This window comes from Phascolarctos cinereus, unplaced genomic scaffold, assembly GCF_003287225.1.
Source record: "Phascolarctos cinereus isolate Bilbo 61053 unplaced genomic scaffold, phaCin_HiC Scaffold_1;HRSCAF=81, whole genome shotgun sequence".
In the NCBI taxonomy this organism is placed as follows: domain Eukaryota; kingdom Metazoa; phylum Chordata; class Mammalia; order Diprotodontia; family Phascolarctidae; genus Phascolarctos; species Phascolarctos cinereus.
The window spans coordinates 291,728,480-291,744,435 of NW_027555514.1; the positions used below are offsets into that span (position 1 = coordinate 291,728,480).

Below are 15,956 nucleotides of genomic sequence, written 5' to 3' on the forward strand. Positions count from 1 at the left end.
TGAAGAAATTGTATCTGACGTGGGGGAGGGAGACAAGTCTTCCCGACTCAAAGCCCAAACTTTGTCCCCTGTGACACGACATCGGGAGGTACTCTTTCAGGTGTGTTCCCTGCCTCCCCACCAAGACCATGCACTCCCTGAGGACCAGCCCAGATGTCATACCTCTCACAGATACAACTGACTGACTTGAAAACTGGGCAGGCAAACTGATTTGGGCATTCTCCTTTGGGGTTATGCTGGATATGCTCCTAAGAGAAGCCATGCATTCTATCTTCAGCAGAGTTCCCACTGAAGGCAAGAGACATGAATACTGGCTGAGCCCTCTGACTGTCCTTGTTCTCTCCATCTGACCCCCAGGGAGCCCTGGTGAAGGGCATAGGGCCCTTATCACAGTGATAGAATTTTGACCCTCTCCCAGGGCTCTGCGTAGGGATCCCTTCCAGGACTGGGAAGCTCTTCTTGACAGAGACCATCCCTTCCCCACCTCCATCTCATGCACAGCTATCAGGGGCTCTTGAAACAGCAGCCCTGTTTTCCAGTTCAGTTAATATTCACGTGTGAGGGCACAGGGAACAGCTTCACTGAAAAGGACCCTTTGTTTCTTCAGGCTATTTAAAAATAGCACCAGTTGCCTTGAGGAACTTGGGGCCCCACAGTCCAGCCGGGTGTCAGCCACTTTAGCAGGGGGGTAGGATGGATAGCGAGCTGCCTTCTGCAGCTCCCCCTGAGGTGTGATTAGAAGAAGACGAGCCTTACCCAGGCAAACATACCTTGTCCACCAAGACTTGTGTTGCCAGAAACCCTACATTGGAAACTTATTCTTTTCAAAGTGATGGCAGCCTACCTTTCCAGCCCTTTTGCATTTCCTCTCCCTCCACGGTCCAGGCAAACTGGTGACCTGGTTACTTCTTGGGGGACCCAAACATGCCCCTCTGTCAGGAATGCCTTCCTTCTTTTGGAGAATTACTACCAGTCCTTTTAAGCCCTCCACGGAAGCCTTCCCTGAGCGCTCCTGCCCTCTGTTGATGATAATAACGATGATGACAGCAATAGCTAGCATTTATAAAATTCTTTACACATGTTCACTGGTTTGATTCCAGCAACACCCTGTGAAGGAGGAGCTATTCTCTTCCACATTTTGTAGTTAAGGAAACTGAGGGATAGAGAGCTTTAAGCAACTTTCCTGGGGTCACCCAGTTATTCAGTGTCTGAATCAGCATTCTTGACTGCATCATTCAACATGCCAGCTGCCAATTCCCTTGTGACTTCATTCAGCCTCCTTGCTGCCTTCAGGACCCATCCCAAATCTTATCTTTGGCAGGGTGCCTCTTCCTGATCCTCCTGGCTGCTAGTGGCTTTTGCTTTCAGGCTACCTTCAATTTATATGGACAGCATATATTTCTATATCTATAGCCATATCCACATCTGTATCTATAGGTACACCTATATCTATAGGCAGCTAGGTGGCACAGTGGATAGAGTGCAGGTCCTCGAGTCAGGAAGACTCATCTTCCTGAATTTGAATCTGGCCTCAGACACTTACTACCTATGTGACTCTGGACAAGTCACTTAACCCTGTTTGCCTCAGTTTCCTCATCTGTAAAATGAGCTGGAGAAGGAAATGGCAAATGCTTCCAGTATCTTTGCCAAGAAAATCCCAAATAAGGTCACAGAGAATTGGACACAACTGAAATGACTGAACACACCTATATCTATACCTAAATCTATATCTTCATCTCCATCTATGTATCTTATGTCCAAAGGTATTTACTCTGTTGTGGTTTTCTCCCTAGCACTTAGCACACAGCATGTGCTTCACCAAGGCTTGTTGACTGAATGAACTCAGCCCTCTCAAAGCACTGATCACATGATAAGAGTGCATTCTGGTCACTTGTTTTTGCATCTCCTTTTCTTGCTAGACTATGAGTTCCATGAAGGCAGATATGCCATTTTATATGAAACAGGTACATCCCCAGTGTCCAGCATGGAACTCTGCTCAAAATGAATGCTTGATAAATGTTGATCAAATTTAATCAAATAGAACTCACTCATGAAGGTGCTTCCCTCCTCATAAATGTCCCTTTCACTCATGCTGCCTACAGAGGCTAAGGTTCTAACGAAACCCTGCCTATGAGCTATGCAAGAAGACATCTCATCTCTCCTTTAGGTGACTTCTATGCTCCATGAGCCCTTCTTGGGAACATGCATTCTGAGGAAGCTATTCATTGCCCAAGTAATCCAATCCAATATAAAATTATTAAATGCCAGTAGAACGAAAGCACCGTGCCAGCTTGGGCATGTGATGACACAAATGAGAACTAGCCTCTGTGCTCATGGAACCTACATTCTCCTAGGGGAAAAAGGCATATAAACAGATGAGTACAGATGTGAAAAGCTGAGCCAGAGAACTCTCTTTTTGGAGGAAGTAGACTATTCCAGATAAGGGGAACAGACAGCTTGGATTAACATATGAAAACAGGAGAGAGAGTCCTGAACTTGAGGGCCAGCAAGTAAACAGTGAGCATGAAGAAGGAGAGGAATATGCAATAATATTGGACAGAGACAGATTGCAAAAGCTTTAGATACCACATAGATAACTTCGTATTGTCTTCTGGTGGTAATAGGGAGCTAGTGAAGGTTTACAAGTAGGGGAGTGACAAGTTTGGTCTTGAGCTTTAGGAAGAAAGTTATCTTTTCTGTGGGAATTTTTCCTCTATAAATTGTAAGCCTGTTGAAGATAGGGGAAGTTTTCATTTTGTCTTTATTTCTCCAGCACTTAGCACAGTGCTGAGCACACAGTAGATGCTTAATAAATGCTTACTGAATTAAATGAAACATGGACAATCTAATGGGGCACTGTATAGATTGGGTGTGGGGTTATTGTCATTAATGCTGTAATCATAAGTGTCAGGGGAGAATATTATTCTATAGAAGAGATGATGTAGGGGATGTTTTTAGAGAAATCTAGGAAGACTTATGAGAACTGATGCCATGTAAACTGTGCAGAACCCGGAGAACAATTTATGACAACACTAAAAATGAGCAATTTGAAGGATTAAAGAGCTCTCATCAACATAATGGCCAACAGTGATTCCAGAATACTAGTGATGTAACATGGTATCCACTTCCTGGGAGAAAGACACAGAAGAAACTACAATTCTGGAAATGGCCAATGACAATCTGTTTTGCTTGACTTTGCATATCTGTTACATGAATTCTGTTTGTTTGTCTGTTTTTTCCTTCTCATGGGGGATGGGGGAGAGGTAGATAAAATAAATGCTTGTTAATTGGGAAAGATAATTAATTACACAAAGAAAAGAAACTGAGAACTGACAAATTTCTATCCCTACAGGTGATATGAAGCCTTACAGTCAACTTGCAGAAGTCAAGGTGTTTCCTTCTGCATTCCTGTAGTGAATTCTCAGGTGAAACTCTGGCTTCTCTTCCAAGGAGCTGGCTGAGATTTGTCCCACTTGGTGGAAAGCAGTGCATTCTCCAGAGACTCTTGTACACAGGGGTTCTTACTCATAATGGAATGCGATCAGTCCCAATGAGAACATATGGACCCACTCTAAATCAGTGGTCCTGTCTTCCTGTGATTTCACCCCATTAGTCCTGGTTTGGACCTCTGGGACCTGGCCAAAAAAATCAAATCACAGAATTTCAGAGATGGAAGGGACCTAGGGCCTCATCGACTTGGACCTGTCCTTGACAGAAATGCTCTCTCTGGGATCCCAGGCAAGAGGCCCTCCAGCACCTGCTTGAAGACTTCCATTGTGCAAAAGCCCAGACCTCAGCAGGCAGCCCTGGGCCTTTCCAGGCATGGCGAATAGTACAGTTTTCCTGATATTGACTTGAGAATCTTCCTCTCTACAACCTCTCCACGTGATGCTCTTTCAAATATTTGAAGACATTTATTACACACTGCCTCCCTTCCCACCCACTCTCTTCTCCAGGGAAAATAGCCCCATTTCATTGCATAGATCTGGACATAGCTTGGCCTCCAAATCTCTCAACATTCTAATTATCTTCACTTAGTCATTCAGTCAGTCAACAATGACTTGTTAAGCTGCAGGTACTGGGCTAAGCACTGGGATACAAAGAAAGGCAAAAATAGACTCTGCCCTCAGGGAGCTCACACTCTAGTGGGAGAGAAAATACACCACCAACTATGTACAAGCAATCCATATACATACACACACATATGTGCATCTGTATGCACAGGGTAAATGGAGCAGGTTTTAGCAGAGAGGGGGATTATGCTCTTTGCAGAAGGTGCTAACTTCAAGGAGACTGGAAGAAAGTCAAGGAAGCCAGAAGGCAGAGATGAGGAGGGAGAGCTTTCCAGGCATAGGGGATGACCAGCAAAGGTGCTGGAGACATCCCTGAGCTCATCAATTTCCCTTTGAAAATTCCCCACTCTCCAGAACTGGACAAGGGCAGAGGGACTAGTGTCTTTGTTTTTTGTTTGTTTGGTTGGTTTTTATTAATTTATTTTGATTTATTAACAATCATTTCCAGAAGCTTTTGAGTTCAAATTTTTTCTCCCCCTCCTTCCCACCTCCCTCCCCAAGACAGCACACAATCTGATATAGGCTACCCATATACATTACTATTAAACATATTTTCACATCGGCCTAGTCTTTGGCACGGGGGAAGCTGGCTTTGGGTTCAAATCATGGCTGTTCCTGCCAGTTCCCTTCTTGCACAACCCTGGACACTGGTACACTGGGACTCTTTGGGCCTCAGTTTCCTCATCTGTAAAATGAGAAGGTTGGATTAGTGGGCTTCATGGTCCCTTCCAGCTTTAGAAGGAGGATCTCCTGCTACCTCCTGCTCTGAGCACCATGCCTCTCTAAATACAGTCTGGAACATCAGCTTTGGGACTGCCATGTTACACTCTTGACTTCTCTAGAACCTTCCATCAGCTCTGAAACATTTAGGTCTACTTGGGGTAAGCTGCTGGCTAGTTATTTCTTCTTCATCTCTTCTACATAAAGTCTTTCTGGATCCTGCCAACTGCTAGTGCCCTCCTGCCCAAACTTCTTGGTATTCAATTAACATATGCTGTGCCTATACTTTAAATTTATATTGTACACGTTTTTATGTGTACTTTTTATCTTACCCATTAGCATGTAAATTCATTCTGAGTAGTGATTATTCCATTCTTTGTAGGTTTCCCCAGGCCTAGCACAGTGACTGGTACACAGTAGGTGTTTAATAAATTCTTCTTAATTGATTGATTGATTTTGAACCAGAAGAGTTGATTTTTTTAATCCCAGTTCAGGATTTTTCATCTATCCCTGATGAAATCAACTCCCTTTGACTTTGCCCATAATGCCATATTGCCAAGGCCTTTTGGGGGGATAGTTATGGCCCAGTGGGGGAACCAGGGAGAGGCCAGGTCTTGGTTGCCTCCACTCCATCAGCCCCAAATGTCACATCATTGAAATGATGGTGTCATGGAACAAAACCCTTGTTTAAATTACAGCAAAGCTGAAAGGCCCTGAGGCTTCCATGCCAGGAGAAGAGGGGCACAAAGAATTAAAAGAATCTAAAAAGGGAAGGATTGTGCTGAGATCACCAGGAAGAGTATTAAGAAAAGCCGTTAATGTGTAGTTAAAAAATTCTTAATCTACATGAGCATATGCTGTTCTACCTAATTTTGATCAACTTAAATGTAAAAATGTCTCTCTCCTCCCAATTGGGTTTATACCGCCATCTGGTTTAATTAGTCCTTAGGTAGCATACTCGAAAGTTAATAGGGAGAGTGCTGCAGAACCAATCAGGAGGCAGGTTACGTCCCGATTCTTGTCTGAGTTTGTTTTTGTAAAAGCACATTTGCTAGAGAGGTCATTGCTGTAAGTTTGTGAAACAAGAATAGCATCAGTCCCAATCCTTAGAGGACGTTAGGGTGGCATCATCCCCTGTTGGCCTAGCCCATATCTATCACTGGTACTGATTCCCCCAAATATCCAAACTCAGGCTTATCTCTGACTCTTTGCTTTATCTCTCCCTCCCCCTCCTAATCTCATGCCAATGCTCATAAGTTCCATTGCCTTCATTTCTCTCAGATCTGTACCCTCTCTAACCCTCATGCTCCTACTCTGCTCAGAATGGGAAGAGGGCTTTGAAGGAATCTCCATGTATCTATTCAAGCATTCATTCATCACCTCTCACTTCCATGAGTGTAAGAGTCTCCTCACTGGTCTCCACTCCACTCCAATTTTGAACCCACATGAAGAATTTTGTACTTATCCTCATTAAATGACCTCATATTAAAAATGTTAGGTGCTTAATACCAATTAAAATTAACTGAACTGATCTTAAGAAGAATTTGTCATACTAAATAGTCTTCTTCTTAGGAGACAGATGCTTTGTGGAAAAGAAGTCAGATTTGCCCTGCTGGACTAAAGAAATGTGGGTAGAAGTGTCACTGAAGCCAATTCCAGCCCAGTGCAAGGCCAGTCTTCCCAACAAAGGAAGCTGTCCCAAAGTGGAATGGGCTTACTTAGTTGAGGAAGTCTGTGCGAATTTTTATTCAATTATGGTGTAAAATTAATGTCTACTGAAATTTTGTCCACACCTCGACCTAGCTTCCTCTCTTTGGTGGTGTGGGGAGAGCTAAATATGTGTGCTAGGGAGATTAGGCTGGATGATTCCAAAGCCCCCTTTTAGATCCAGAGTGCCGGATATCCCAATTAATGACACTTTAGTTTTGTTTTTTTTTTTAATCTAAAACGGGATAACACCTTTCCTTCAAGATTCACTTCCAGGAATCCTTCCTTGATGAACCTTACTTCATATGCAGGATTGTTCACTCATTCTGCCTTTCCTGCACTTTATAGAGTCACTAAGTAGATACCTGCCTAGCCACCTGCTCACCCCTATCTTTGTTCTTCAAATCTTTAAAAGAATGGTAAAGGAATGGGAATTCAGACTTGGGAAAGCTCTTCAAGGTTACGTGGTCCAACTTTCTCTCTCTCTCTGTCTCTCTCTCTCTCTCCCCAGTAATCTCAGGTAGAGTATCTCCAACAAGGGGTCAGTCAGTTTCTTCTCAAAGACTTCCCATAACAGCGAACTCATTCCCTACTGCCTAGTCCATTTTACCTTGTGACAGCTTTACTTGTTAGGAAGGATGCCCTTACTTTTGTTTCAATATCACTTCTTCCCATTCATCCTAAATATCCTGTCTGGGGCTCAGTGACCAACTCTAATTCCTTTTTCATGAGGAAAGCTATTTGAAGACTGAGATCATGGCTAAGTCCCCCTCTCCTACATTCATCCAGAAAATCCTCATATGGCACATTCTCTGGTATCTTCACCAGCCTGACCACCCTACCCTGAAAGATCTCCTACTTGTAAATGGCTTCCTTAATTCGTGTGCCCCATTACTGAACCATGGAGTCCAGAAGGGGAGTCCTGACCAAGGCAGAGGAAAACGGGCCATTCTTTACATTAATCTCAACACTTTAGTTCAATCAATGCTCAAGATGTAGAGCTGGAAGAGACTTTGGAGACTGCAAGTAAGGCCCAGTTACTCTTAGTAAAATGCTTTTTCCAAGATACCAGGCTGCCTGTATCATGAACCACATAAAGAGGGACCTCATATCTCTGAGCAACTTAGAACAGAGAAGCGGAGCTCATTCCCCTTTGCATGGAGCACAGTGCAGAGCACCCAGTGGGTAGGTGCTTTAATGCAGATATTCTGAATGAAGAATTAAGCAATGTGGGGCAATGCCAAGAGCCTAGACCAGGAATATGATGATGTAAGCTCTCATTCCAGCTCTCACAGCCTTCTGCTTTCTGAGCCTCAGCTTTCCTCTGTAGAATAAAGGAGTTGGACAAGAAGCTATTCTAAGGCCCTCCTGGCTCCTGCTATTCAAGGTTCCTACCAGGTTTGACATTCTTTGTGCCCCAGGCCTCTCCCAGATCTGATGTTCTGAATCTAATGGTGCGTGGAGCTCTAACATTTTGTGTCTATGGAAGCTTGAAGGGGCCATGGTTCTGGAGACTGCGGACCTGAGTTCAAATCCCTCCTCTGACACAGTATGGGTGACCTTGGCAAGTCACTATATTTCCCTGGGCCTCAGTTTCCCCATCAATGAAAGGGCACTAGTCAGCCTTTGAAGATGTTTCCTGTTCTAGTTCTGTGACCCTTCATTTTAAGGCCACACAGAATATTACCGTTCTGTACTCTAAATGTCTCCCAACTCTGGCTTGTTGTGACTCCATGAGTCTGAAAAAAAAACCACATTTAAAAATAGTTTTTAATTCGTTCTCCCTTACCCTCCCACTCCCACCCCCTGGAAAGTGGCAAAGAAAAATCTATTTCTCTGTGTCTCCAGGGAATGCAGCATTGGACTTTACAAAGAGTAGAAATATGTGTGGAATGGCCCAGGCTACATCTGAGACAGCAAGCACAAGCAAGCTTGCATTTCAAAACCTGAGCAAATGCTTCTGGGCAACTTTGAGTCAAGACAACCAAACTTAATAGACCTATAATGTCTGGTGTGATTTTAGAGGATTAAAAAAAAAGTTTGGATGACATTTTTGAATGACTAGAGCAAACAAAAAGCATGATGCTACTAAGATTGGAAGCAGACACCAATATAGGATCATAGAATCATTAATCATCTATCCATCTTACAGATGGTCAAACTGAGGTCTATGGAGGGCAAGTCTGACTTGACAAAATTCACACAGGAAATAAATGGCAGAAATAAGTGAATCCAAATACTCTGCCTCTCACTGTAACCTATGACACTGCCCGGACTCTAATTAGAGGAAGAAGACATGATTTTGCTTTCAGAGGAAGAGGCTTCATAGGTGGTGGCACATCTTCCAGAACTCAAGGGGCAGAGCTGACCTTGGACAGCACCCAAACAAAGGTGCTGTCTGTATCCAGACACCATGTTAGCTGATCAACTAGGCTATCCTTTGGGAGGTGCATTTCAGGATCTGGCTTACACTCCATCAAGAATGATTCCAAAGCTCTGTGTCCTAAGAGAGACTCAAAGAAAGTTAGAACTGGAAGAGCCCTGACAGACCCACATTCATTCCCCTTCTTCAACTGAGGCCCTGAAAAGAACAGCATCTTACTCATGTCCACACAGGCAGCTAGGAATATGGCCAGAGATCAAATCCTGTCTCCCGGACACTAGATCAGAGTTAAGATCCCCTTTTCAACACTGGACACCTGAGTTCACTACTCACTCAACCAGAAGTATGAATGCCTTTTTGATGCCCAATCCCTTGGTGATTAATTTGATTCCAGAAAACAATATCTGTGGCTGCAAGCAGAAAAATGGCTGCCCAGCTACTGAAATTAGATGTATTACCATGTAAAGGAGTTTTAACTAATTTATTAATCAATTGAAAAAAAGAATCAAACATTGTGAAGCAAACATAATCACTTGGCCTTTTCCCCAATAGGCGTTGCCCAGAAGGCATCATTTTCCTTGCCAGTGTGTTCTGTGGTCTCTAACAGCTCACAGTTATTAAAAGGCAAAAGAAAAAAAATTGCCCATTGGGAACTCCCAGCTGAGGCCCTAAGTGTGCATTCATTGAAGAGGCAGGCAGCACATATTTACCCAGCATCAGCCACTATGACCAGTCAGTGAGGCAGGGTGGTGGTTGTGTGAGAGGGATAGCCTTAACCAGGTCCCAGCCTCTCTCCCTCCTTTGAGGCTGCCTGGCAGCCAATAAAAGCAGGCTGACATGCTTCTGAAACTAGAACCAAGTGTGTCGACAGGCAAGAGAGCAAGGGGGCATTTGGGCAGTCAGTCTCCTGCCTATCTGTCCTCGTATGTCTCCACCTATGGATTCTCTATTGTGTTGGTTCCAAGAGAAAATCTCATGGGTTAGACTGTGAGCTGCCTGAGGCCTCAGACACAGGAAGAGCAAAGATTGGGGTAGGGATGCCCCAGGATCACTGGCCCACAGATGGCTTTTAGGGAAAACAGCTCTGGAAGCCTTCCCTAGTCTCTCATGCAGGCTTCTCTCAGAATTCAGGGTCCACTTTGGTGCAGAGGAGTAGAAGGGATATCTGTGACTTGGAGCTGGAGACCTCATCTTGATCCTGACTTTCTGGGTGACTTTGGAGGGGGTGGCTCACTTTGAGGGCCTCAGTTTCTTTATCTTAAAAATAAGAGGGTTAGAGCAGATGACCTCTAAGGTCCCTCCCACCCTTGGTCCTATAATGGTCTCAGGACCCTGGCAATGAACCACAGCATATCCTTTACAGGATATAAGAGAAGGCTAGCTGAACTCCCCTGCCCTGAGGAGCTCACAAGCCAATCAGAGAAAGAGGCCAGGGGCACACACAGGCAGTTCAAATATTATAATAATGATCAGTAGCCATGAGACCACTTTTCATCCATGCCAACTTGTGAAAGGGCCTTCGTTATCCATGCTTGACTTGATCTCCCCAGCACCAGATGAAGTCCTGAGCCAGGGAGCTGGTGAGCACCCCTTCATGCTCAGGAGGCAGGGAAAGCAGCCTGCTTCTGAAGAGACACTGTGGGAGCATCGGGAAAGCCTCATCCCTCCAGCCCCTCCTCCATCTGCTGGAGAGACCTGAAATTTCTCTGGTGGGGACAAAAGCTTTCATTCCACAGGGAGAGTTTGGGCTGAGATTTGCAGCTCCCCCTTGGAAAGGCAGAATAGTGAGTGACTCACCATTCACACTGATTGGTAAATGACTAATCATGGATTCTTTCCCCAGAACTGAGTTTGCTGAGGAGGAGGGGATAAGGAGAGCAGGAGGGAGGACAGAGAACCCAGATAATCAGAATCATAGTATTCAGAGCTACAAAAGATCTTTAAACTTATGCAAATAAGTGCTTTCTCATTTTGTGTATGAGGAAAGAGAGGCCCAGAGAGGTCAAAGGATTTGTCCCAGCTCACACAGATGTCCCAGGATTTAAACCCAGGCCTATCATCTCTAGAACCCATGTTTTCCTTGTCCAAACAGCACGGAATAGGACATATCACAAAGTGGGGCTAGGAGAAGGAGGTTAGGGCTAAGAAGAAAAACAAATGTCCAGATGCTATGATTGGGCCAATAGAATCTCATGGCAGAGACCTTGGTCAGCTACTCTTCCAGTCCCCTAGCTTTACTGATTGATAATTAACTACCCAAGCTTTTATAGCAAGTAATGTTTGGTTTCTCCACTCCCATGTCCCTGAGAAAATTGTGGAGGTCACCAGGACTGGTGGCCTGGGAAAATGGGAAGGGTCTGTCTGTGGCCTATTCATCCACCCACTCTTGACTCTCACTTCTGTCCTGCCCCCCTTGCCAGTTGTCCATAACTCCGTGAGGTCTGTTCCTTCTCCTCCCTGGCTGTGGTCTTCTAGGTATCCTGTCACTTCCTGCCCTATTCTCTCCACCCACCCCTTTCCAGTAATTAAATTTGATCTGATCAGTGCCCTCTTGCTTCAGTTCTGGCTGTGGTTGAATTTCATACTAAGTAGCATTGACTGATGACAGTTACATGTTCCCTCTTCAGAAGACATGTGATTTGGGAATTTGGATGTCTCGCCCCCAAAGGAGTCCTGAAAGTGGAAGATCCCATGCAATGGCTCCTAAAGGACTCCAAAGTGGAAAACTCTATTCAGAAGTGAGTCAGGCTAGATGCCCTCTGAGGGCTGTTCCAATTTTGAGACTGTGGCAAGGGATAGATTGTGGAATAAATGGATTTCTGGCTTTTTTTCATGCCCAACCACATAGGCACCCTCCTACTGTACCTATGTACAAATCAACACGCCACCAGTCCCTGGAACATAGCGGTTGGAGTGGCCATATATGCCAGAAGCGAGATCATCAAATGCACATGTTTTTACTGGTTTTGTAAAACTGCACACAGAGTCTTATTTCTGCCTCCAAAACCTCCTTTGGAATGAAGTTTTACTCTGAAGATGGGAACATGGCGTATTTGAGACATGTGTTTCATCTTGTCATTTAAGGTAGCTCAACAATGTGTCATCTTCTGAAATGTCAGAAAGATGAGGGATTGGAAAGCGTGTTCAATTATCAGGGCAGCTGCCAGCCAAAAACCCAACCCAACTTCCAGTAAAAAGGATGTGAGACCAGCCTGCTGCTCCAGTCCTCCCCCCCCTCCGCCTCTCCTCAGAAGACTCAGTGGCCATATCTGGGAGTGACAGCACGTCAAGACAGGGGTCCATATTCTAAGAATCTGTAAGCTCGAACATTCTGTGTTTTAAGAACCCTTCCAGCTCTAACAATCTCTTTTCTATGGCCCTTCTCATCTTTAATATTCTATCTTCTAAGGTCTCTCCCTCTGACATTCTATCAATATATACATCTATATACTTTCCTTGGACTAGCTTGGTGACACAGTGGATAAAAGGATGAGCCAAGAGTCAGGAAGACTGAATTCAAATCCAGTCTCAGACATTTACTAGATGTATGACCCTGGGCAAGTCACTTAACCCTGTTTGCCTCAGTTCTTCACCTGTAAAATGAGGGGTAGAAGGAAATGGCAAACCATTCTTTTATCTCTGCCAAGAAAACACCAAAATGGGTCTCAAAGAGTTGGGCATAACTGAAAAATGACTGAACAAAATACTTTCCTCCTTTATGGAATAGATTCATCTCCTCCTCACCCAATTTATATCCCCTAGCATTATGGGTTGAGTCAAATGTTCATGGAAAAGAAACATCCTACAAAGACTGGTTGATGAAATGGGCTCTATCTCCTGGAAAAGAGGAGGCTTAGGCTAAGCATGGTCATCACCTTCAGATACCTCAAGCTCTGCCTTGTGGAAGTATTTTCTCTGGTACTGTTCTTAATCTGCTTGGCTCTAAAGGGCAAGTCAAGGACCACCAGTAGGAATAAGAACAGAGAAGCAGATGGCAACTCCAGATGAAGAATTCTTACCAGAACTTCCCAACAATGGAGTCAGACATCTCAGGTCACTGATGGTACTCTTATTGTATGGTCGTGTTGGGGAAATTGTAGAGGGCTTCCCATTCATGCACAAGTTGAAACAGATGCCCTCTGAAAGCCCTTCTTGACCTAATGCGCCATGACCCTAGGATGTCTTCCACTGTGCAGCACTTCCTAGCTTAGCGAGTTCAGGCCAATCAGTCTCTACTGTAATTCCTTTTGTGCATATTAGCTGAAATTCACAATTAACTACATATAGACTACTCTGGCCTCTGACTTCCTGTATTGAACAATTCAGCACGTTTTCCAACAGATTACCATATGGTCTCATGTTTTCCATCTTTGTTCTCTTATTATTTCAAGTGGGCATATCATGGCTTGGCAGTGAGTGGGCTCCTTTGAATCTTGGCTGCTCCCATTCCTCTCTTAACTTGAAAGTCCCAACATAGACTTAGAATCCCAGATTTTCCAATTTGAAAAAGATGCCCAGAGCCATGCAAGTCTAGCCCACACCCCAAACAGTATAATTCTCTGGAATAGGACTATCATTTTCTTAATCTTAGATATTAGGCCTCTCATGGTGGCTTAAGATTATGGTAGGCATTTTCTGCTGCTTACTTTTTCAAATTTTTGGCCCATATTGAGCTTGAAGCCCACTAAAATCCATGGATCTTTAGCAAATCAATTGTGTAGCCATGCCTCCTCCAATTTATTTTTTTTTGGCATTTAAATTATTTTTATTAGTGAGACTTTAAAAATGGGGAGTAGGTTGCAGAATTGGCAGGCCCACTACCCCTACTGATAATAAAGCTCCAGGTTCATTCCACCATGGATCTCGTAGTCACCCAGGGAAATATGGTCCTTGAAGATTGTGTACCATTTCTCCAGAACAATCTTGTTCCAATGGGTGCTGTCTGAGCCGCAATCAGTTTCTCCAGGTCTCCTATTGTGTCATCCATGTTGCACTTTACACAGACCTTCTTGCCCAGCCGGTCATTCCAAGCAACCTTGATCATGGTTCCCTTCACCTTCAGACACAGCCCCTTCCTCACTTCCTCCAATTTATGTTTTTGAAGTCCATTTTTTGAAACTCATGCATACAGCTTTACTCTTAATCCTATCAAATGTTGTCTTATTCCACTTGATGCAGTGCTCTACCCTGTCGAGGTCCTTTTGAATCCCAGTTCTGTCATCCAGTATGTTAGTGATCCTTCCCAGATTTTGATCATGTGCAAATTTGATAAATACATCATCTTTACCTGCTCAGAGCCATTGATTTCTGGGGCACTCCACTGGAAACCTTTTTATATGTTGATGGGGAACCATTCAGGACCATTCTTTGAATGTAGCTATTTGAGCCAATGCAAACCACATCCCTCCCTCTTCTCATAAGAAAAGCACAAACGGCTTGGTTAAAGCCTTGGCTAAAATTGAGGTAAATTATATCTATAGTATTTTCCTGATCTAAGAGTTTGGTAGGGATAGGGATAAGGAACTGACCTGGCATTTCACTGATAGCAGGGATGAGGAAACTCTCTTATTAATGCAAGCCAGCATCTTGTTTGTAATTTAAGAGTTTTAAAGAGAGTTTCCTAGAACACAGAGAGAACATGTCTTGCCCAGGGTAACAGCCACTATGTGTCTGAAGCAGTTTGTGGACCTGGATCCCCATCATCCTGCTACTCTCCACAAGTTTAGGAATGTTGCCACACAACAAATAGGTTAATCTGGCATGGTCTGCTATGTTGAAGCCGTGCTGACTGACAGACTGAGAATGAGGACCCCTTTTCTAGAGTGTCACCATCTCTCCTAGAACCCAATCTAGATCTTTTTTTTTTACCCAGGAATCAAAGTCAACCTCTGTGTCCTAGAGTCTGCAGATTCCATGCCCTTTCCATTGTAACTGATGTTAGTCACAAATTTCAGTCAAGTGCCTTGCCTCTTTTCCAAGACATAACTGGATATTTCTCAAATGAAAATCAAACAGATTTTCTGGATGCGCACTTCATGGATGGCAGACTGGTGTGTCAGAGAGATCTCTAGACTGGATTCCTAGGACTGGGAATCAAGAATTCCTCAGAAGACTCTAGACTGAATTATTAGAAGCAGACTGGTTTCTCTGAAGGTAGTGAGCTCCCCATCACTGTTCTAGGCACACCATAGCCTAGAAGCCTTGTGGGGTCCCCAGAGGCTTGGACATGATCTGATTCCATGGCCTGATGATCTCCAAGATATCTTTCATCTCTGAACTCTAAGAATTCTATATGTTCTTGACACAGAAATGGAAAAGCAAGTACAATCCTTTTTTTTTTTTTTAAATAGCAAATCTGAGTGGGGAGATGACAGAAAACCATCTTCAGCCCCCTTGCACTGTCCCCTTTGGAGGGCAGTGGAATCTCCTGCTTCGTCTGGGGCCCACAATATATACTGGCTGACTTCTTCCCCAGCCCCCTCCCAGTATTCACAGGGAAAAGTGCTGAAGTCAGCAATGCTAGATAATAGCACACAGACATTACCAGACAAATGGAAGTACATTTTCACAGTGGATTACTAAGGAAGAAAAGAAAAGACTTGGGGAGTGGGGGGGGGGAAGCTGTTCCATAGCCAAGGGATTCTCACCCAGCCCTGCCTCTGCCCCTTCTTGGAAGAATAGTCACTCATGAAAATGGCCACAGAACAGGGCTATGCTTGATTCTAGAAGGGCTCTGAGATATTTCCAATAGCAGTTTTCAGCCCAAGGGTAGGAATAATCAATCAATGTCAATAAACATTTATTAAACACCTACTATATGCTCAAAAATGGTGTGCTCACTGGCTGGAACCTGTTTTGTTAATTCAAATGGAGGAAAGATGATATAGAGGATGGAGTATTGGTTCTGAGGCCCTGGGGCCAAATTCTGGCTCTGATACTTAGCATATGAGTGAGATTGTGATCTTATCCTCTTAGGCCCTCAAATTCCCTAAAATGAAAAAGTTAGATTCTATGAGGGGTTCTCAACCTGGGTTCTCAAGAGTTAGGAGACATGTAATAAATAGAGAATTCAA

The 15,956-nt window shown here is 44.0% G+C and overlaps 1 protein-coding gene and 1 pseudogene across 2 annotated transcripts in view; both read right to left on the reverse strand.

Moving 5' to 3' along the window:
- The window catches only part of TAFA5 (TAFA chemokine like family member 5), a 573,238-nt gene that overhangs the window by 514,317 nt on the left and 42,965 nt on the right, over nt 1–15,956 (reverse strand). The window lies entirely within an intron of this gene.
- Nucleotides 13,707–13,927, reverse strand: LOC110205950 (ubiquitin-like protein 5 pseudogene; annotated as a pseudogene).